The sequence below is a fragment of the Bubalus bubalis genome, chromosome 1 (assembly GCF_019923935.1).
Source record: "Bubalus bubalis isolate 160015118507 breed Murrah chromosome 1, NDDB_SH_1, whole genome shotgun sequence".
Taxonomy (NCBI): Eukaryota; Metazoa; Chordata; class Mammalia; order Artiodactyla; family Bovidae; genus Bubalus; species Bubalus bubalis.
Window position 1 is genome coordinate 110,614,439 of NC_059157.1, and position 20,272 is coordinate 110,634,710.

At 40.4% G+C, this 20,272-nt stretch overlaps 2 long non-coding RNA genes across 5 annotated transcripts in view; both read right to left on the reverse strand.

Annotated features, from left to right (window-relative positions):
- Nucleotides 1-3,474, reverse strand: part of LOC112584686 — a 28,760-nt gene extending 25,286 nt beyond the window's left edge. Inside the window, exon 1 of the long non-coding RNA XR_003109058.3 lies at nt 2,257-3,474. This is a non-coding gene — a long non-coding RNA (uncharacterized LOC112584686). The remainder of the gene's footprint in view (nt 1-2,256) is intronic.
- A 1,288-nt stretch (nt 3,475-4,762) lies between these two features.
- Nucleotides 4,763-20,272, reverse strand: part of LOC102399448 — a 49,727-nt gene continuing 34,217 nt past the window's right edge. For 2 of the 4 annotated variants that reach the window (XR_006550858.2, XR_327483.4), the window contains 2 exons: nt 15,833-16,045; nt 4,763-9,233 (listed from right to left, as the gene is read on the reverse strand). This is a non-coding gene — a long non-coding RNA (uncharacterized LOC102399448). The remainder of the gene's footprint in view (nt 9,234-15,832; nt 16,046-20,272) is intronic. The other 2 variants (XR_006550856.2, XR_006550857.2) reach the window with 2 other exon arrangements.

Sequence of the window (20,272 nt, forward strand, 5' to 3'; positions counted from 1 at the left end):
CAATGAACAACTCCAACACCAGACCCTACCCCCTCCCCCCAGATAAGGCCCCTCAGACCAGTTAGACATATCCTGGGGAAGACTGGAAGGCTGATTTCACTGTCATGCCGAGAGCATCTGGCAGCTTCAGGTATCTCTTGGTGCTAGTGGATACATTTTCAGGGTGGGTAGAAGCATTCTCCACTAGACCTGAAACTGCAGCCAAAGTGGCTAAATAGTAAAGGAAAATAATAGTGATGAAGAGATAAGGAGTCCATATAATGGACCCTGCACTCATCCTGGGGGCCCCAGTTGTTGGGGAAAGTAGAGAGATCCAATCAGAACTTGAAGCAGGCCTTTAGGCAAGTTGTGTCAAGAAACACAAGAAAATTGGGTTAAGTTGCTTCCATTTGCCCTGTTTCTTATTCAGTTAACTCCATGAGATAAAGTTAAGTGCTCACGAGAGAGGGGACATATGTATACTTATGGCTGATTCACCGGAGAAGGCAGTGGCATCCCAATCTAGTGCTCTTGCCTGGAAAATCCCATGGATGGAGGACCCTGGTAGGCTGTAGTCCATGGGGTCACTAAGAGTGGGACACGACTGAGCGACTTCACTTTCACTTTTCACTTTCATGCATTGGAGAAGGAAATGGCAACCCACTCCAGTATTCTTGCCTGGAAAATCCCAGGGATGGGGGAGCCTGGTGGGCTGCCGTCTATGGGGTCGCACAGAGTCGGACACGACTGAAGCAACTTAGCAGCAGCAGCAGCAGAAATCAACACAACATTGTAAAGCAATTATCCTCCAATTAAAAATAAATTTTAAAAATATGAAGAAAAAAAGTTAAGGGCATTTGAACTCATGTCCCAACTCCTGTCCCAAGCCTGAGGGAAGGGACAGAAACCTTAACTGCCTTGAAATGGAACAACTCAAGAGTGCCCTTCAGGTAGCAGAAACCATGAAAGCCCTCATGAAATTGCCTGCACGCACTGACCTGGCCCTACACTACTTCTGGCAGGAGACTGGATAACCTAAAAATCTAGAAAAGTGGCAGCCTGCAAGTCCAATTCACCCATAAGGAGAATGGACCCCACTTGGTGATCCTAACCACCCATTCCATCCTGAAGTTGCCAGGGTCACTCTGTGGTTACATCACGTGAGTGAAGAGGCCCCAAGCCCCAACCTCTGGAGAAACAACCTGGGACAATGAAACCCCTTGACTAGTCATGAAAACCTCTCTGACCTTAGGCTTCTCTTGCAGAAAACAACAAAAGTGTGATAAGGGATATTCAGGCCTTGGCAGTGAGCCTCAACATTAGGGCACATGTAGCCTATAGGCAAAATACCTAGATGGGCTTCCCAGGTGGTGCTAGTGGCAAAGAACTCACCTGCCAATGCAGGAGATGTAAGAGACTCGGGTCCAATTCCTTGGTTGGGAAAATCCCCTGCAGGAGGCATGGCAACCCACTCCAGTATTCTTGCCTGAAGAATCCCCATGGGCAGAGGAGTCTGGTGGGATACAGTCTACGAGGTTGCAAAGAGTCAGACACAATTGAGTGTCCAACACAACACAAAAGACCTAAATAATGGCATTTTTAGGAAAACAATTTGAATGTGATCATATTCTCTTGTGATCACAATTTGAATGTGATCATATTCTTTTGGGCCATGTATTTTGAATTAATTGATTAGTTAATTAATTTCTATTAACATATAGTTGATATTCAGTATTATATATTATAGGCATACAATAAAGTGATTCATAATTTTTAAAGGTTGCATGTGTGCTAAGTCACTTCAATCCTGTCCAGCTCTTTGCAACCTCACCGACTATAGCCTGCCAGGCTCCTCTGTTCATGGTTTTCTCCAGGCAAGAATACTGGAGTGGGTTACCATGCCCTCCTCCAGGGAATCTTCCTGACCCAGGGATCCAACCAGGGTCTCTTGAACTGCAGGTGAATTCTTTACAGTCTGAGCCACCAGTGATACTGCGAAAGTTGGACAAAAGAGGGTGGCTCAGGCATACCAACAGTCTGGGCTGAGGTCTGGTGAGCCTCAAATGTACCTAAAGGCAGCTGAGAAGTTCTGCTCCTCTACCCAGGGGTATGACATTGCTCGAAATCAACAGAAAGCAGAAGATGGACCTGCACCCCTCAATACCCCTCAAGAATGAGGAGCGGGACAAAAGACAGAACAGAGATTTGTCACAGGCAAAGCCCACTAACAATTCCCAGCCCGTAAAAATAGAATGTGGTAGTAAAGTAGAGTCTAACCTTTTTCTTCTTCTTTGTGCTTCATCCAGTTTCACTTGCTTAAAGGGTGCTGTGTGCAAAGGTCTTATTCCCAGCACTTCAAACAAGTTCCTAGGGTGAAATGGCTGCACCAGTACCTCAGCTCAGGGGTGTGTACAGAGACTCTGCTCCTAACATTCAATTCAAGATGGCGGCAGAGTGCCGCGGTTAGAGTCGCTGCGCTCCTCACGGTGATCTGACCCGGAGGGGCAGAGCTGCGCATGCCTTGTGAGAACTCTGCCCCGTCCCAGCTGATTAAATCCATATAAAGCAGCATCCTCCCCTCCCCCCACGGTTCGTCTTCTGGGGAGAGCAGGGGCTCTAGGAGTTGAGCTCACATCGTCATTCTTTGATTGAATAACGAAGCTTCCCTATGCTTCTGAACCAAACTGTAACTTGTTCTATCAGTGTTAGTGACACCAGGCAAAAGGACCTTTGCTGGGGACTGACTTGGGAGGGTTGGTTAACAAAGAAAATTTTGGAAAAAAGCAAGGTTGAAAGATCCATACTACCTGGTTTCACAACTTCCTAAAAGTCTTGTTAAATCAGCTCTGTGGTACTGGTAAAAAGATAGGTTTATAGCAGTCAAAACTGCAGTATTCGTAAAAAGATAAGTAAGTAGATCAGTGAAGCAGAATAGAGAATCCAGAAATAAACCCACACAAATATGATCTACTGGGTTTTGACAAAAGGGTAAATGCAATTCAATGGAAGAACTGTCGTTTCAACAAAAGGTGCAGGAGGGGCTTACCTGGTGGTCCAGTGGCTAAAACTCCCAGCTCCCAGGGCAGGGGGCCTGGGTTCAATCCCTAGTCAGGAAACTAGATCTGGCATGCCACAACTAAGATCCAGTGCAGTCAAATAAATGAACAAATATATTCTTTAAAAAGGTGAAGAAACAACTGGATGCCCAAATGCCATGAAAGTGAATCTCAAACCATGCTCTGAACTTTATACAAAAGTTAACTCAAAATGGGTCATGGACCTAAATACAAAAGGTAAAACTATAAAACTTTGAAGAGAAAACAGAGGAGAAAATCTCTGTGAGTTTGAAGTAGACATGGAGTTCTTAAAAAGGATAGCAAAAGCATGATTCCCAAAAGAAAAAAATTAATAGATGGAACTTGATAAAAATTTCAGTTTATTTCTGTTGCTCAGTCATGTCCGATTCTTTGCAACCCCATGGGCTGCAGCCCCATGTCAGGCTTCCCTGTTCATCACCAACTCTCAGAGCCTGCTCAAACTCATGTCCATTGAGTTGGTGATGCCTTCCAACCATCTTATCCTCTGTTGTCCCCTTCTCCTCCTGCCTTCAATCTTTCTTCCAGTGAGTCAGTTCTTCACATCAGGTGACCAAAGTATTGGAGCTTCAGCTTCAGAATCAGTCCTTCCAATGTACATTCGGGACTGATTAGGATTGACTAGTTTGATCTCATTGCAGTCTGAGGGACTCTCAAGAGTCAAAATTTAAAGCACTGCAAAGGTAAGTCATAGATTGGGTGGGGGGATATTTGCATATCACAAATCTGACAAAGGACTTTTATCCAAAATATATAAGAAATTCTCTAAATTCAACAGTAAGGAAGGACACAACTGGAAAAAATGGACAGAAGATTTTAACAGATATCTCATTAAAGAAGTTAATACATGGGTGTCAAATAAACACATGGAAAGGTATTCAATATCATTATTTGTTATGGATATGCAGATTAACGAAAAAATTGTAGGTGTTTATGCTAAGTCACTTCAGTCGTATCTGATTCTTTGCTACCCTATGGACCGTAGCCCTCCAGGCAAGAATACTGGAGTGAGTTGCCATGCCCTCCTCGAGAGCATCTTTCCCACCCAGGGAAATCCACATCTCTTCCATCTCCTGCATTGGCAGGTGGGTTCTTTACCATTAGCACCACCTGGGAAGACCATGAGAATGGGCTATTAGAATGTACCTGATGTGAAGAGTTGACTCATTGGAAAAGACTCTGATGCTGGGAGGGATTGGGGGCAGGAGGAGAAGGGGACGATGGAGGATGAGATGGCTGGATGGTATCACCGACTTGATGGACATGAATTTGAGTGAACTCCGGGAGTTGGTGATGGACAGGGAGGCCTGGCGTGCTGCAATTCATGGGGTCGCAAAGAGTCGGACACGACTGAGCGACTGAACTGAACTGAACTGAAAACTAAACAAGCTGACAAGCCCTAGAGATGCTGAGGATGCAAAGCAATAGGAACTCATACATTGCTGATAAAAATACAAAGTGGTACAGCAACTTTATAAGAAACTGCCAGTTTCTCATAAAGTTAAACAGATTTATTATACTGCTGCTGCTACTGCTAAGTCACTTCAGTCGTGTCCGACTCTGTGCGACCCCATAGATGGCAGCCCGCCAGGCTTCCCCGTCCCTGGGATTCTCCAGGCAAGAACACTGGAGTGGGTTGCCATTTCCTTCTCCAATGCATGAAAGTGAAAAGTGAAAGTGAAGTCGCTCAGTTGTGTCCGACTCTAGTGACCCCATGGACTGCAGCCTACCAGGCTCCTCCGTCCATGGGATTTTCTAGGCAAAAGTACTGCGGTGGGGTGCCATTGCCTTCTCCGAGATTTATCATACTACCCCACAATCCCACTTTTAGGTATTTATCCAAGAGAAATGGAAATTTATGTTCACCCAAAAGCCTCTATGCAAATATTTACAACCAGAAACAACCCAAAGGTCCTTCAACTAGTGAATGGATAAACAAACTGCAGAACGTCCATATAGGGGAACAATACTCAGTAACAAAGAATGAACTATTGACAGACTCACCAAAATGGATGGCTTTCAAAAGCACTTTTCTAAGTGAAATAAGCCATATTCAAAGGCTACATTCTGTACCATTCTCTTTATATGACAATCAAAAAGGGGTAAAACTATAGGGATAGAGAATAGACTAGGGATCTCCAGGAACTAAGGAAAAGGGAAGTTTTTGACTACAAACAGTAGCATGTATGATGGAGCTTTTTAAGGTTATGGAACTGTTCTATTATAATTGTGGTGGTGGTTACAGGGCTTTTCATGTTTGTCATGACTCAGAACTCTATGCCCAAAAGTATGAAGTTTACTTATGTGAATTAAAAGAATCTGATTAAAAACTGCCAACAAATTCAAACTGGTATTTATTAAGCACCTATTATAGTAGGGCCTGGACTAGTGGTATGAGGAAAACAAAGCCTTCTAGTAAGCTCCCTCTCTCCATAGGCACCAGTCCACTGCAAGACACAAACAGGTACACAAATAACTACTGTTTACTTAGAATATGTGCCTAACAGAGGAACGATGAAGGTGTAAATGGAGAAGACTGGATTATTACAAGGAGAATTGTAAGCTTGGAGAACTGTAAGGCTGAATTGCAGCAGAAATAAATCAGATTGTATGCTCATGAAAAATCAGATGGGAAAAGGTTATGAAGGTGGAAAAATGTGATTATTGATCAGAGAGGGTAATGTAATAAAAGCAAACTCTAAAGGTAATGAGATTGAATCAATGCATGGGATGATAGTTTTTAAAAAAGGCTAGTCAAATAATTCAGTACTGCCACCATGAAGGGAAATGAACAGATAAAGCTTGTGGTGTGAAGTTGTGTTGACTTTAGATTCCACAAGCAATTCTTTATCTATTCTGCCCCCATAAAAAAGGCTCCCTACTGATAGAAGAAAAAGGCAGGTCTCCTGTATGGGGAATATAAAGGTTATTATCAGGAGAGACCTCTGTCCCTTCTGAGTGTGAGGGAGTCATCTGGTAGCTAGATCCTAGAGAGGATGTTGGCAACAAGAGGTATAAAATGAAAACTCTCCCTTTATAGCATTATGTGTCTGGGATAGAGGTTCTCAAATCATGGCCCTAGGATAGCCACAAAACTTCATTTGGGAACTTGGAGATACAGGCTTTATGCCCAAACCACTGAATCAGAAACTCTGGGGTTAGGCCCAGCAATCTGTGCCTCAGCAAGCCCTCTGTGTAATTCCAGTGAATATTTGAGGATTTTGAGAGTTTGAAAAGATGTCAAAACTGAATGCTAGGGACTTTCCTGATGGTCCAGTGGTTAAGACTTCTTCCAACACAGAGGGTGGCGGTTGGATCTCCCGTCAGGGAGATAAGATCCCATGAGCTGTCAGTCAAAAAACCAGAACAAAGAAACAGAACATAAGCAATATTGTAGCAAATTCAATAGAGACTTTAAAAATGGTCCACATCAAAAATCCTAAAAAAACAAACACCTGTGGTGGATTCATGTTGATGTATGGCAAAACCAATACAATATTGTAAAGTAATTTTTTTTTACAATACAATATTGTAAAGTAATTAGCCTCCAATTAAAATAAATAAATTTATATTGAAAAAAAAAACCTGAATGCTATACTTAACCATAGTAACTGGCTGAAGCTGAAAAAGGAATATCAAGTTCTAGTGAGCCCTCACTCAGACTCTCCAGACCAATGAACAATGGGGCTTGTTAAATCAATCACATAAGACCTAGGGTCTGGCTCCATTCTATCCAAAGAAGTAGTTTTCAATGCTTACTTGGCATAAGCACCTTGAATCTTTCTAAAGCACTTACAAAATTCTGACTTTTCCTTCTAAGTAAATAGTCACTGAATTTGTTTTTGTTTTTAACTGATTAGTGTTTTCTTGTCAAAGAAATAAACTTTGCTTTCTTCTTCTTCTTTTTACTATTTAAGCTCTGGTGGTCTTTGTTTCATTTACAGAGAACAGGCAGTCAACAGTGACTTTGCAATGTAAATTTTCTTTTTCATCCCTGAACAAGTTCTTTAGAATTGGAAGGCCTATATTCTAACCCTTGGGTCAACCCAAATTGCTGGAAGGCCTTGGGCAAGCTAGTTAACATCCCTGGGAGTCAGTTTTCTCATCTGTAAAGAGCAAGGAAGTAATTATCCTACCCACCTCAACTGGCATAATGGCTGTGAAGTTGCTTAGTGACGGGAGAAGCAGATGCACATGCAATTATCATTTTCTGGGCCTTTCTCAACACTGCACTCAACATCCTCAGTTTTCCTCCCTGTCTTCAGAGCAGCCCACAAGGAAAGCCTGTAGCCTGAGCATGGTCCAGTCTCCTCTAATGGTCCAGCCTGCAGGCAACCATCATTGTTTTAGAATTACACTGAGTGAAACAGCAGAAAACATTTCAGCCTGAGGGATCATCGATAACAACATTAGATGATTCTAGGAATACATTATAGACTTTGCATCAGAACTTGGAAACGACCTGGCAAGCTGCTGTGAGGTTTACAACAACAAATATTCTTCAGATGCTTGGAATAAGCAATTGGCTCACAGCAAGTCTTCTGAGATTCACTCCACGGCGATCCAATTAAGTGTTCTCCATGCAGAGTATCTCATTATCTGACACAAACGAATAGGGTATGGCTGATGCCAGTGTCCAGTGGTCCTAGGAAATAAAACTGCTGCTTCTGGTGTGGTGGTTTAGTCGCTAAGTTGTGTCTGTATCTTGTGACCCCATGGACTGTAGCCTGCCAGGCTCCTCTGTCCATGGGATTCTCCAGGCAAGAATACTGGAGTGGGTTGCTATTTCCTTCTCCAGTGGATCTTCCTGACCCAGGAATCGAACCCGGGTCTCCTGTATTACAAGCAGACTCTTTATCAACTGAGCTACGAGGGCAACATAAACTGCTGCTTTTGGTAAGTAGGTGGTAATTTATGTTGAATTATTTGCTAAAGGCCAAATTAGTCCTTGTAATTCTTTCTGAAGAATTAAAAGTAAATGTTTTTCTGCTTAAATAATATTTTGATCCAAAACAATTTTACTGCAATAATGTATCTGACATAGGAATGATCCTGACACTTTCCCAGGGCCTTTATGAGTAAGAGGATCTTTCTAAAGCATGCTAATGTTGAAAAGAAAGTAGATTTCTAGGCTTGGCTTAAAAGAGGCAAGCAGAGAATAAGTTCAATGAAGAAGGGAAAATAATAGCATTTATCTAGCACTTACTGTGTGGCAGGTACAGCACTAAATGATACACATTAACCTTATCCTGACAATAATCTGTGAGCTATTTACCTCGTTTTAAAAGACTAGGACACTATGGTTCAGAGCAGTTAAGTATCTTCCACAAAGTCACACAGCACACAGTTTATGGCAGAGTTGAGATTTAAATTCAGTAGGTGCTCTTGGGCTTCCCATGTGGCGCTAGTGGTAAAGAACATGCCTACTAATGCAGGAGACACAAGAGACACGGGTTTGACCCCTTGGAGGAGGGCATGGCAATCCACTCTAGTATTCTTGCCTGGGAAATCCCATAGACAGAGGATCCTGGCAGGTTACAGTCCGTAGGGTTGCAAAGAGTTGGGCACAACTGAAGCGACTTAGCACGCACGCAGGTGGTCTCTTATCTAGACAGTTGCAACAGCCCCTGTGCCAGATGGCTTCCCTGTGCTCCTCCACATCCTCCCTATACACGTCTCCATTTTATTCTGTTCCCACAAAGGATGCACCAACTTGCTTGCTGGCTTCCAGCTGTGTTTGGCCAACAGAGATTATTGGCAGGAGGTGAGAAAGAGGGAGAGTAAAACAAAGGTTTTTATGCTCCCCTCCCCAGCTCTCTCCTGCTCCACCAACCAAAAGTCTTAGCTCCTCTCCACACAGGATGCTTCCTGCGCGTTTTGATAACCACTCACTCCTCTGAGGGCCCTACACCCTGGCCGCACCTCAACGCTCCCAGTTCGAGTGTGCCTACAGATACAGTGAATTTTATCTCCACCGGCTTATAAGACATCAAAGCCTGGAAACGACAGATTGTCCAGCTTGTTGTTGTTTCATTACTGGTTCTGGTTCAAATGAAGTTGCTGAATGATGGACACAGTCTGTGTGTCCTCCACGGTGCTCGGCCTGAATAGCTCCTGGTTCAATGTTTAAACAGTGTCTCTACTGCTGGCTCCAGCTCCCTGAGAGAAACCAAATGGTTTTATGAGCAAAAGCATCTCATTGGGCCATATGTAGTTTCTGAATTATGGCATTCTTAGTTTGGTGAAAAATAATAACAGAACCTGACATTTATACAAAGTTCTATAGCATTACATTTAGTACTTTCTATTAAAGGGTGCATTCGAAACTAGATGCATGCCCAGAAGAAAACAGCTGAATTCAAAGCTTAAGTTATTTTTTTTTAAGACAGGTAATGACTGAACTCTCATCAGGACATAATAGCTGATGAAGGTCTTTCCCCTGAACCATTTTCATGAAGCTAATGAAACTGGTCTGTCCTGGCAGTGCTAACTCACTCCTGTTTTCTGAGTGAGCTCATTACCTGTGACTTCAGAAGAATAAAGAGGAAAGAGAAGCAGACTATTACATTGGACAGATGCAAAGAGTGGTTCTGCACATTAATGCTATATAGGCAGAAGTAAAATAAAATCTTTGGTGATCAGCAAATGTGATAGTCCTAACATTTTCACAGCCGTCACTCTTAAAAGCCTAATGGCATGCATAGATGAGCAATAATTTTTTAAACTGGATTTTATCATTTTTTTGTGCTTGAAATGACAAAGCATTTTGGAATCATCCTCTTACCTGAATACAGTTATTCTATTATTAGATAATTATAGCACTTAATGAAAGAAAGGAAGATAGAAATGAGTAATATTCTTAAATGTCTTTAATTATAAACTGTCCCCTTTAATCTCTAGCAATACTTCTAACCTCAGCATCTACTTTGTCTGATATTAATTTAACTATATCAGATTTACTTTGATTAGTATTTGAGTAGGATAGCTTTTCTTACCCTTTTATTTTTCAATCTTTATCTTTTCATCTAATGTGTGGCTCTGATTAATAATAGCATATAGCTGGTTTTTGTGTTTTTATTTGGTCGGGCAAACTGTCTTTTAATTGGCTCATAGACCATTGACATTAAAATAATTAACAGTTAATGATACAGTTTAAATCTAATGCTTGCTATTTCTCTCCTATCTGTCCTCTTGTGTTTTTTCTTTTATTTCTCATTTTTTGCCTTCTTTTGGAGTATGGAAACATTTTTTTATTATTCCATTTTTCTTCTTTATTCCATTTTTAGTTATACATTCTTACACAGTTTTTTTTAAGTGGTTGCCCTAGAGATTTAGCAGGTAAAGAATCCACCTGCAATGCAGGAGACACAGGAGATGCAGGTTCAATCCCTGGGTTGGGAAGATCCCCTGGAAGAGGAAAACTACAACCCACTTCAGTACTCTTGCCTGAAAAATCCCACATACAGAGGAGCCTGGCGGGCTATAGTCCAAAGGGTGGCAAAGAGTCGGACACAACTGAGTGACTAAGCACACACACAGGCTAGATATTACAATATGCCTTCTTGGTGTATTGTAGTCTACCTTAAAGGAATACTTTTGATTTAACCACTTTCTAAATAAGGCAAGAAACTTTGCAACAGTTAAACTGCACATGTCACATTCCCACAGTTTGTGCTATTGTTTCCATGTATTTCATTTCTACATATGTGATTATTATCGTTTTGATGTAAACAGTTAGCATTCTTATGTTTTTAACCACACGTTTTCCCTTGTCAGTGCTCTTCCATCTGAGACCATTTTCTTTCAACCTGAAGAACTTCTTGGTGTTTCTTTTGGTTTACAGCTGCTGGCATTGAATTCTCTCAGGTTTTGTTTGTCTGGAAACAACTTTACTTAACCTTCATTTTTATTTTTACATCTGTATTGTGGCATGATTTACCTGTAATAAAATTCACCCACTTTTAGATGTATAGTTTGATGAATTTTGGTAAATTTTATGTATGCATGTACAGAGTCATGGAGGCAGCCCCCCACAATCCAGTTTCAGTACACTCTATCACCTGCCAAAAGCTCCCTTCTGCAGTCCATTCTTTCCCCTAGAAATGACTAATTTGCTTCAGGTTGTTATAGTTTTGCCTTTTCTAGAAGTTCATATAAATGGAATCATACAGTGTGGTAATACTTTTGCCACTAGTTTCCTTCATTTAGCGTGATGCTCTTGAGATTCATCCAGGCTGTTACATGTATCAGTAGTTCATTTCTCTTAATTGTTGAGTAATATTCTATTGCATGGATATACTATATTTTGATTATTCATTCACTAGATGATGAACATTTGTATTGTTACCATTTGTGGTTATTATGAATGCTTATGCTATATTCATATACAAGTTTTGTGAGGGTATAGCTTTACTTTTATTAGGTAAATATCTAGGAATGAAAAGGCTGGACTATATGGTACTTACATGTAGTGCCAAACTGATTTTTGAAGTGACATTGCCATTTTGCATTCCTGCTTATAATGTATGAAAACCAGTTTCTCCATATTCACCCAGGCCTAATATCATCAATCTTTTAAATTTCAGTTACCCCTCTGAGTAAACCATAGTTTTAATTTGCATTTTTCTTATGACTACAATTGGGGCATCTTTTCATGGGCTTGTGGACCATTAGCATATCTTTTTTGGTAAAATGTTTGCTCAAATCTTTTGTGTTTTTGTGAAGTCTTGAGAGTTATATATTCTGAACACAAGTCCTTTATCATATACACATTTTGTTTTGCAAATATTTTCTTTCTATCTGCAGTTTACCTTTCATTTTCTTAATGCTGTCTTCTGATATTAGTATGGTGGGTTATAATGAATGATTTTGAAATATTGAACTAACATCACATTGCCAGGATAAGTGCTCTTGATTGTGGTATATTATTCTTTTTAAACATTACAGGATTCAATTTGCTAATATCTTGTGTGAATTTCTATGTTTCTAAGTTATATTAGTCTCCACTTTTCTTTCCAAGTATTGTCTTTATCTGATTTTAGTATCTGGGCAAAACTGTCCTCATAAAGTAAGTTGGGAAGTGTTCCATCCTCTTATATTTTCTGGAAGAAATTGTGTAGAAATAATGTTATTTATTTTTTAACCATTTGGCAAATGAAACCAAGTGAAGCAGTGAAATCACGTGGGCTTGTAGCTTTCTTTTTTTGAAAGATTTTAAACCATTAATTCAATCTCTTTAACATCTATTTACTCTTTAGTACATATCATAGTAATTTTCAAGAAATTAGTCTATTTAATGAAAGTTGTTGATTTTTTGTGTGTAGAGTTGTTCTTTATAGTATCACCTTAATATTCTTTTAATGTCTGTAGGGTTTATAGTCATTTTCCTCTTTCATTCCTGATATTGGCAATCCCTGCCCACTGCTTCGCACACCCCTCTGTCTCCCTCTCTTTCTGGCTAAAGATTTATCAGTTTTATTGAGTTTTTTGCTTTACTGATATTTTTCTACTGGGTTTCTGTTTTAAATTTCATTGCTTTTTGCTCTTCTCTTTATTTTTCCATCCTTCTGCTGTTTGGGGTTGATTTGGCTCATCTTTTTTAAAAGTTTCTCAAGGTGGAAGTTCAGATTATTGATTTGAGAACTTTCTTCTTTGCCAATATAAACATCTAATGCTATAAATCTCTCTCTAAGCAATGCTTTAACTGCATCCACAAATTTTGATGTGTTGTATTTTCGTTTTTGTTCAGTTCTAGATATTGTCTAATTTTTGCTTTAGAAAGTATTTTAAATAATTCAAAAAGAGAAGAGCATATTTACCTATGTACTTATTTTTTTTGTTGCTCTCTCTTCATTTCTGATATCCCAAGTTTTCTTCTTCTGGTATTATTATTTTTTTCATTCTGGAAGGCTTCCTTTATCAGTTATTTTGGGGCAGGTCTGTTGGCTCTTAGTTTTCTTTCACTGAGACTGTCTTTATTTCACCTTATTTCCCGAAGGCATTTTGCTGGATATAGAATTCTGATTTGACAGTGTTTTTTCTTCTTTTCACTTCAGGGATATTGTTTCACTTTCTTCTGTCCTCCATAGTATGTAATAAGAATTCCACAGTCATTTGAATTCTTGTTTGCCTATAAATAATGTGTTATTTTTCTCTGGTCACTTTCCCATTAATCTATAAGTTTGCTTAGAATGTGTCTGGGCATAGATTTATTTGGGTTTATCCTGTTGAGGTTTGCTGAGTTTCTTGAGCCTGGAGTCTCATGTTTTTCATAAAATTTGGGAACTGGTTAGCCATTATTTCTTCAAATATTTTTTTACACTGCACTTTCATCTTCTGTGGGACTCTGACATCAATGTTAGATCTTCTGGTGTCATTCCACAGATATCTGAAATTCTATTCATTAAAAACAAAAACAACTTGGGGATTCTTTGGCAGTCCAGTAGTTAGGACTCTGCACCGTCACTGCTGAAGACCTGGGTTCAATCCTTAGTCAGAGAACTAAGATCCCACAAGCTGTGCGGCATGACACAAAAAAACCAGAACAAAACAAACCCAACTTTCTTCTCTCTGTTGTTCACTTTGGGTAAATTCTTTTGATTGGTTTACAAGTTCATTTACAGTTTCCTCTGCTATTTTTATTCTACTGTTGAGCCCATTCAGCTTTTTCTTTGTCTTATGCTTTTTAAATTTCCCTTTGTTTCTTCCTTATATCCTCAATTTTTTTGCTGAGACCTTCTAGTTTTTTATATTTTAAGAACATTTGCCCTTAATTATAATAGTTGCTCTTGAAAGTCTTTATCAGACAATTCTCACTTGCATGTCATCTTGGCATTGGCATCTCTTACTTGTTTCTTGCCATGCAAGGTTGAGATTTTCCTGGTTATTTGTATGTTGATTATTTTCAGATTGTATCCTGTACATTTTGAATATTATATTATGGGATTATGGGTATTTGTTTTAACAGATAATTGACCCAGTTGGGTTTAGGTACAAGTTCCGAACAACCTTCTGTGGTTTCAGTGTGATGGCTGATTTCAAAACCTGTTTTCAAAACAGTGCTATTCAGATCTGTCTTGCACGTGCACCACCCAGTGGCCAGTTTGAGACCTTAGTGATCTGTCCTGTAGTTCAGTTCTTAAACTTATATGCTCTTTAGGGTCAGCATGGGCATGGGTGTATGCACTTGGAAGTGAGCCCAAGAATTCATAGGCAACTTTATGGGCCTGCTTTCCCAATCCTCTCCCTGGGACAATCTCTTCAGCATTTTTTGGTTACCTGAAATTTTCCAACCAGAGAGTTGGAGCTGTATTTATTCACTCTGTTGCATCTTTTTGCAGTTACACTGATGTCCAGGGTCAATCAGTAGGAAGATAGAGAGAAGACAAAAAGCAACAGGAGTCTGTCCCACACAGATGATCACAGCTCCTCTGATCAGAGAGGCAAGTTCCCCTCCCTCAGCATTTAGAATCCTGCAGGTCCAGCTGTCACTACAGACACTGCCATTGCCATCATGGGATTCCTCAGGGGCTGGGGTGTGAGAAAATGGAGAAAAGAAGAAAGAGGGCTCTCCTTGACTCTCTTGAGCATTAGGAGACCCTTCCCTGCTCTTTGAGCCAGAGCTAGAGGGTTTCTCCTGGAGATCCCTCTGTGCAGATGCCCACATTCAGGTTTTGTGCTGCTTATTGGAGGAAAAAGATGATAAACTGTCTACCAATTTGATGGTACTTCAAATTCTAGTCTTCTTCCCCAATTACCAACTACAATTTAATTTTCAGAGTCCTCAAAAATCTGCTCTGTACATTATGTTCAAGTTTTTTTTTTTTTTAATTTTTTAGCTGCATCCATTGTGGCATATGCGGAATACTCTATTGTACCTGGAATTGAAAAATTCTATCTTGTTTAAGCCACTGAATTACTATTGGGGCCCTGGTTTCAGCAGGTAGGCCTATCCTAACTTATTAAGCCAATTCCACCATTCATTTGTTCTTACACTACACCTATTCTGTAATTCTTCAACCCTGGTTCAATCCTAAAACCCACCTATCTGCTCCCTCCACCCAGAATGATGAGCTAGACTTATTTAACCAGGTGGGCTGGTGGCCCTTTGCTTGTTAAATATCTCTGCACAGCTCTCCAGTTTTCACAGAAATTGCTATTTATATTTGTCTTGAACCTTTACAGCTATCCTTTCACTCTCTCAGCACATGTCTTTACCTCTTATGTGTAGAGAAAACTAGGCAGCTTCTTACTGCTCACCTATAGATATGCTTTCCTTTCTGTTTTAAATGAAGAGACATCCCTCCTTACACCTTCGGCTGAAGGAACAAATGCTTCCTGTGCTCTGGATCCTATCTCCTTCTACCTTCTTAATGTTATCCATAAACTATTATCCCCATTTCTTCCATCTTCCACTTATTTTCTCCACAGGATCCTATACTTCAGTATATAATATGGAAAGTCTCTATCTTTTCTTAAATATTGCAAACATCTCCTAATACTCCTCCTGTATTAGTCAGATTAGTTGGATGAGTGTAATCTAACAGTTTTAACAATATTTAGATCTCTGAGACTAAACACACACACAAATTGCTTTTTTACTCATATAAAGTTCAGTGTGGGCTTCCCAGGTGGTGCCAGTTGTAAAGAACCCACCTACCAATGTAGGACCAACGTAGAACATGCCAGACATGGGTTCAATCCCTGGGTCAGGAAAATCCCCTGGAGGAGGGCATGGCAGCCTACTCCAGTATTCTTACCTGGAGAATCCCATGGACAGAGGAGCCTGGTGGGCTATGGTCCACAGGGTCATAAAGAGCTGGACATGATTGAAGTGACTTAGCATGCAGGCAAAGTTCAGTGTATGTGTTCTTGGTTGGGTGGCTCTCTTGGTAGCTCTCTCTTCTCTGACTCAGGGATCCAGGTTCCTTCCATCTTATGGCATAGCCATCTTCATGAGGTGTTCAGGGCTGCTGTAGAAGGGAAGACAGTATGAGGTAGGTTCACTGAACTACCTTAGCTTAGAATGCCCTACACACTTTTACTCACATTCCTTTAGCCGCATGGTTCCACCTGGAGAGATCTAGGAAATGTTGACCTTCATGGACCAAATGCCTTCTAGCATCATGAATCGTCAGTAGTCAGCCAACTATTTCATCTATCTCTAGTAGCTCCTTACCTCTAGTCTTACCATATATCCATCCACATGGAATCGATCATAGTCTTATTACCACAGATCTGATTGTACCACTTCCCCATTTAGCACCCAATTACTATCCACTGCCAAGTGAATGAAATCCAAACCCTTTATCAAGGTATTCAGTACCATTTAGGCTCTAGCCCTTCCATCCCTGTCTCATGAGGTCTTGTCTTAGGGATTGTCCCATCACACTGCTTCCCGTTCCCAGTTACTGGTAACAAGTAGCAGTTACTCTTCCTTGCCTCTCTACATTAGCACATCCATCTTTCTGAAACATCTCTCTTTGCTGTTATCTGGTGGGAAAATTTCTACCTCTCCTTCACAATTCATTATAAGCATCTTCCTCTGTGAACCTTGTAATGTTTTTTTATTTTTGAATTTAAGAAATTTTTATTTTATATGGGATTAAGTTGGTCAACAACGTTGTGATAGTTTCAGGTGTACAGCAAAGTGGTTCAGTTATACATATATATGTTATCTACTCTTAAAAGTTCTTTTCTCATTTAGGCTGTTACAGAATATTGAGTAGAGTTCCCTGTGCTATACAGTTGTTGGTTATCCATTTTAAATATAGCACCGTGTACATGTCCATCCCAAACTCCCTAACTATCCCTTCCCCCCACCCTTGGCTTCTGGTGACCATAAGTTTGTTCTCTAAGCAGCACCTTTTTAAAAGTAGAGTTGATCATTTAGTCCTTTTATGCCACAACTGATCATCAGCAAACCTCCACAGTAGTACTTATTTCACTGAGTTAAAATCATGTTTTTACGTATCAGTCTCTCTTCTTTTAAACTATGAGCTCCTTGATAGCTAGGATCATGACTTGCTATCTTAGCATCTCCAATGCCTAAAGCAGTGTCTGTCACATGATGGGTGTTTAATAAATGTTCACCTAATGAATAATTAAATGAATGAATAAATGATGTACACTTTAAAATATTTCTTACACTTAAATTTCAATTCAGTGTTTATTCAATATTTAAAAGTTCTTAGAGAAAGCTATGAGCTTGTGCTATATTTTCTGTATCTTCTGTTAATGAAGAAGGATGGACAGTATTAAAGCCTTACAGAAATACAGTAACAGAAATTCTTGATTTGGTTAGGGGAGCTTCTTCACAAAAAAGTTAGTGAAAGTGATACAAGAATGAGCTGAAGCTACAAAGAGGTTAAAGTGACTGATTCTTACTGATGTAGAAATATCACTGAAAGATTCAACTTTCTCTTGCTTTGGGATGTCAAAGAGCACAGAGAACACTGATAAGGACTGAGAGGATTCAGGCAATTGAGATGAGAAGCTTGAGGAAATATCATTTCAGTCTGTAATGTAAAAACGAATGGTGTGGGGCTGGGGGGACAAGCATACTTCCTTGAGCTTTTCCCTTCTGAACCATGAAAAAACAACTCTACCACAATTAATATACATTTTGAATGAACTGTATTTCATTAATAATTCTTCAAAAAAAATGAAAAAAAAATAATTCTTCAAAAATCATTGTTCATCTTGTCATATATACTATCTCTTAATTAACTAGACTGTTCCGTTAATCAGTTCATCATTCCATCTCTGACCAGTCTATATGAGTAGAATCATTGTATATTCAAAAACAATAAATAACAAACAAAATCTCCCCCAAACCAAATATCCTGATGCCTGTGTTATCTTTCCTGATCCATAATCAGTTATAATGGGTGGTCTTCCGCTTGATTTGTGCTGAAACTGCCACACAGGGCAAGTGGAAGGGAGTCACTGGGAAGCTGGAGGGCGACAGGAATTTGTTGCTATTGCTGTTTATTTGCTTAGTCGTGTCTGACTCTTTGGAACTCCATGCACTGTAGCCCGCCAGTTAATTCTCCATGGAATTTTCCAGGCAAGAATACTGGAGTGGGTTGCCATTTCCTTCTCCAGGGGATCTTCCTGACCCAGGGATCAATCCTGTGTCTCCTGAATTGCAGGCAGATTCTTTACCACTGAGCCACCAGGGAATAGCCTCTATCAAACTGAGATAATGATCAGGAGAACTGTGCCAACTATAGGGATTGGTGCAGAGCAGGAAAAGAGGTGGAGTCTTCGTTTCGGACATCAGTTTTGGCCAGATATGGAAGCAACAGTGGGAGGTCTCCCTCTCCATGAATCTGGAGACCAGGGACACAAGGTCACCTTCAGAGTTGAACTATCAATAGTAAAATTCACAGACAATGGATGTGTTTAGTCACCCGTGGGAATAAATCAAGAGACTGAAATGCATGGACCTCATGAAACTCCAATCAAGGGAGGAAATTTGGATGTAATCAGAGGAAGGCAGGTCCAGAATGTGAATGCCATTGCATAGAAGATAATCAATTGAATTGCCCATCGCCTGGGGGAAGACTGGGTGAAGGTGGATGAGGGTGCTGGCAGAATGGGAAGTGGTCAGTGTGGACGACAGGAAATAAAAACCCCAAGGCATCTTAACATGGCAGTGCACACCCAAGCCCTGTGCAGGGGAGAGATTCTGCTTTCTGTGGTTGCTGTGGAACAGGAGTGCCTCTTCTCATCTCCCTTCAGTATCCCGTGTGCCCTGTGCTCAGCATCTGTGTTCATTCTGATCCTGGGACTGGATGCCCTGGGCAGTGGACATAAGCTTTCAGTCCCTGGGAAGAAATGTCTCCCATTATAAATTTCTACTTTGGCTATGAGTAACCTCTTGGATTTGAGTGATTCAAGTGACCTTGGATTCTGAAAACGTCTGGAAACCTGATGAGGATAAACACTGGAATTTGGAAAGTGGTCAGCTCCTCAAGGGGATGCTACAGCAAACCCTGGTGGGCAGCTACAGCCTCCTTCCAGGAATGCACTGACCTCATCTTCAGTCCTTTGCTGCCTTCCATAGACAGTACCACAGTATCCACTTAGGTTAAGGATTCTTAACCCCATCAGAGCCAATGACCTATTTTCAAGTGAATGTTTTGTTAGGTCCTATTTACTATCTGGAAAGAAATTCACAAATTATTAACCTCCTATACGTGCTTAGTTGCTCAGTAGTGTTTGACTCTTTGGGACACTTTGGACTGTATGTAGCCTGCCAGGCTCCTCAGTCTGTGGGATTTTTGAGCCAAGAATACTGGAGTGGGTTGTTACTTCCTTCCCTGGGGATCTTCCCAACCCAGAGATTGAACCCATGTCTCCCGTGTCTCCTGCACAGCAGGCTGGTTCTTTATGCACTGAGCCATCAGGGAAACCTCCTACACACATCTTTCTAAAAGTCAACACAATGTCCTAATGATGAAGATAAATTATTGACAGAAGAGGAATAATTTATAACTAACTAGTATGTATTGGAGTATATTAATATTTAGGGAAGACTAACTAGGAGGTAGAATGAAGCAGTTGCTTTGAAATCTGAGTGAATGTGACAGAGACTAATGTAATAGATAGAGACACGTTTGCTGACAACTCAAATCACAATAGCAAAATTGCTGGCAGCCAAATGCTTTTCTGAAATTGTCAATACTGTTGGTAAAGTTCTGAACAAACACAGTGCCATCTTCTCTTCCTTTAAAAAGGCTTAAGCGGCATTTACAGAAAAATCAGTGTATATAAAAATATACAAAAGTAACTTGTGTTTCCAAGTAAAATGGAATTGAATTTCACACCACGTAATTACAAACAGATTTTCCCACACAAATATCCAGTGTGACTTGTGAAGTTTGCACAGGACACACGACACTTGTTGGTGCACAAGATCAAATAGCCAGCACCCTTGGTTCCACTCATTAAGTGCTACTGGTGCCCCTCCTAATAACTGCGACAATCAAAAGTGCCCCCTAGAGTTTCCAATACATCTCCTAGAGGCTGGTACCTTTCTTACTGAGATACACTGATTTACGCGAACAGAAAACAATGAAGTGAAGTTGTTAGTCGCTCAGTTGTGTCTGACTCTTTGCGACCCCATAGACTGTAACCTGCCAGGCTCCTCTGTCCATGGAATTCTCCAGGGAAGAATACAAGAGTGAGCTGCC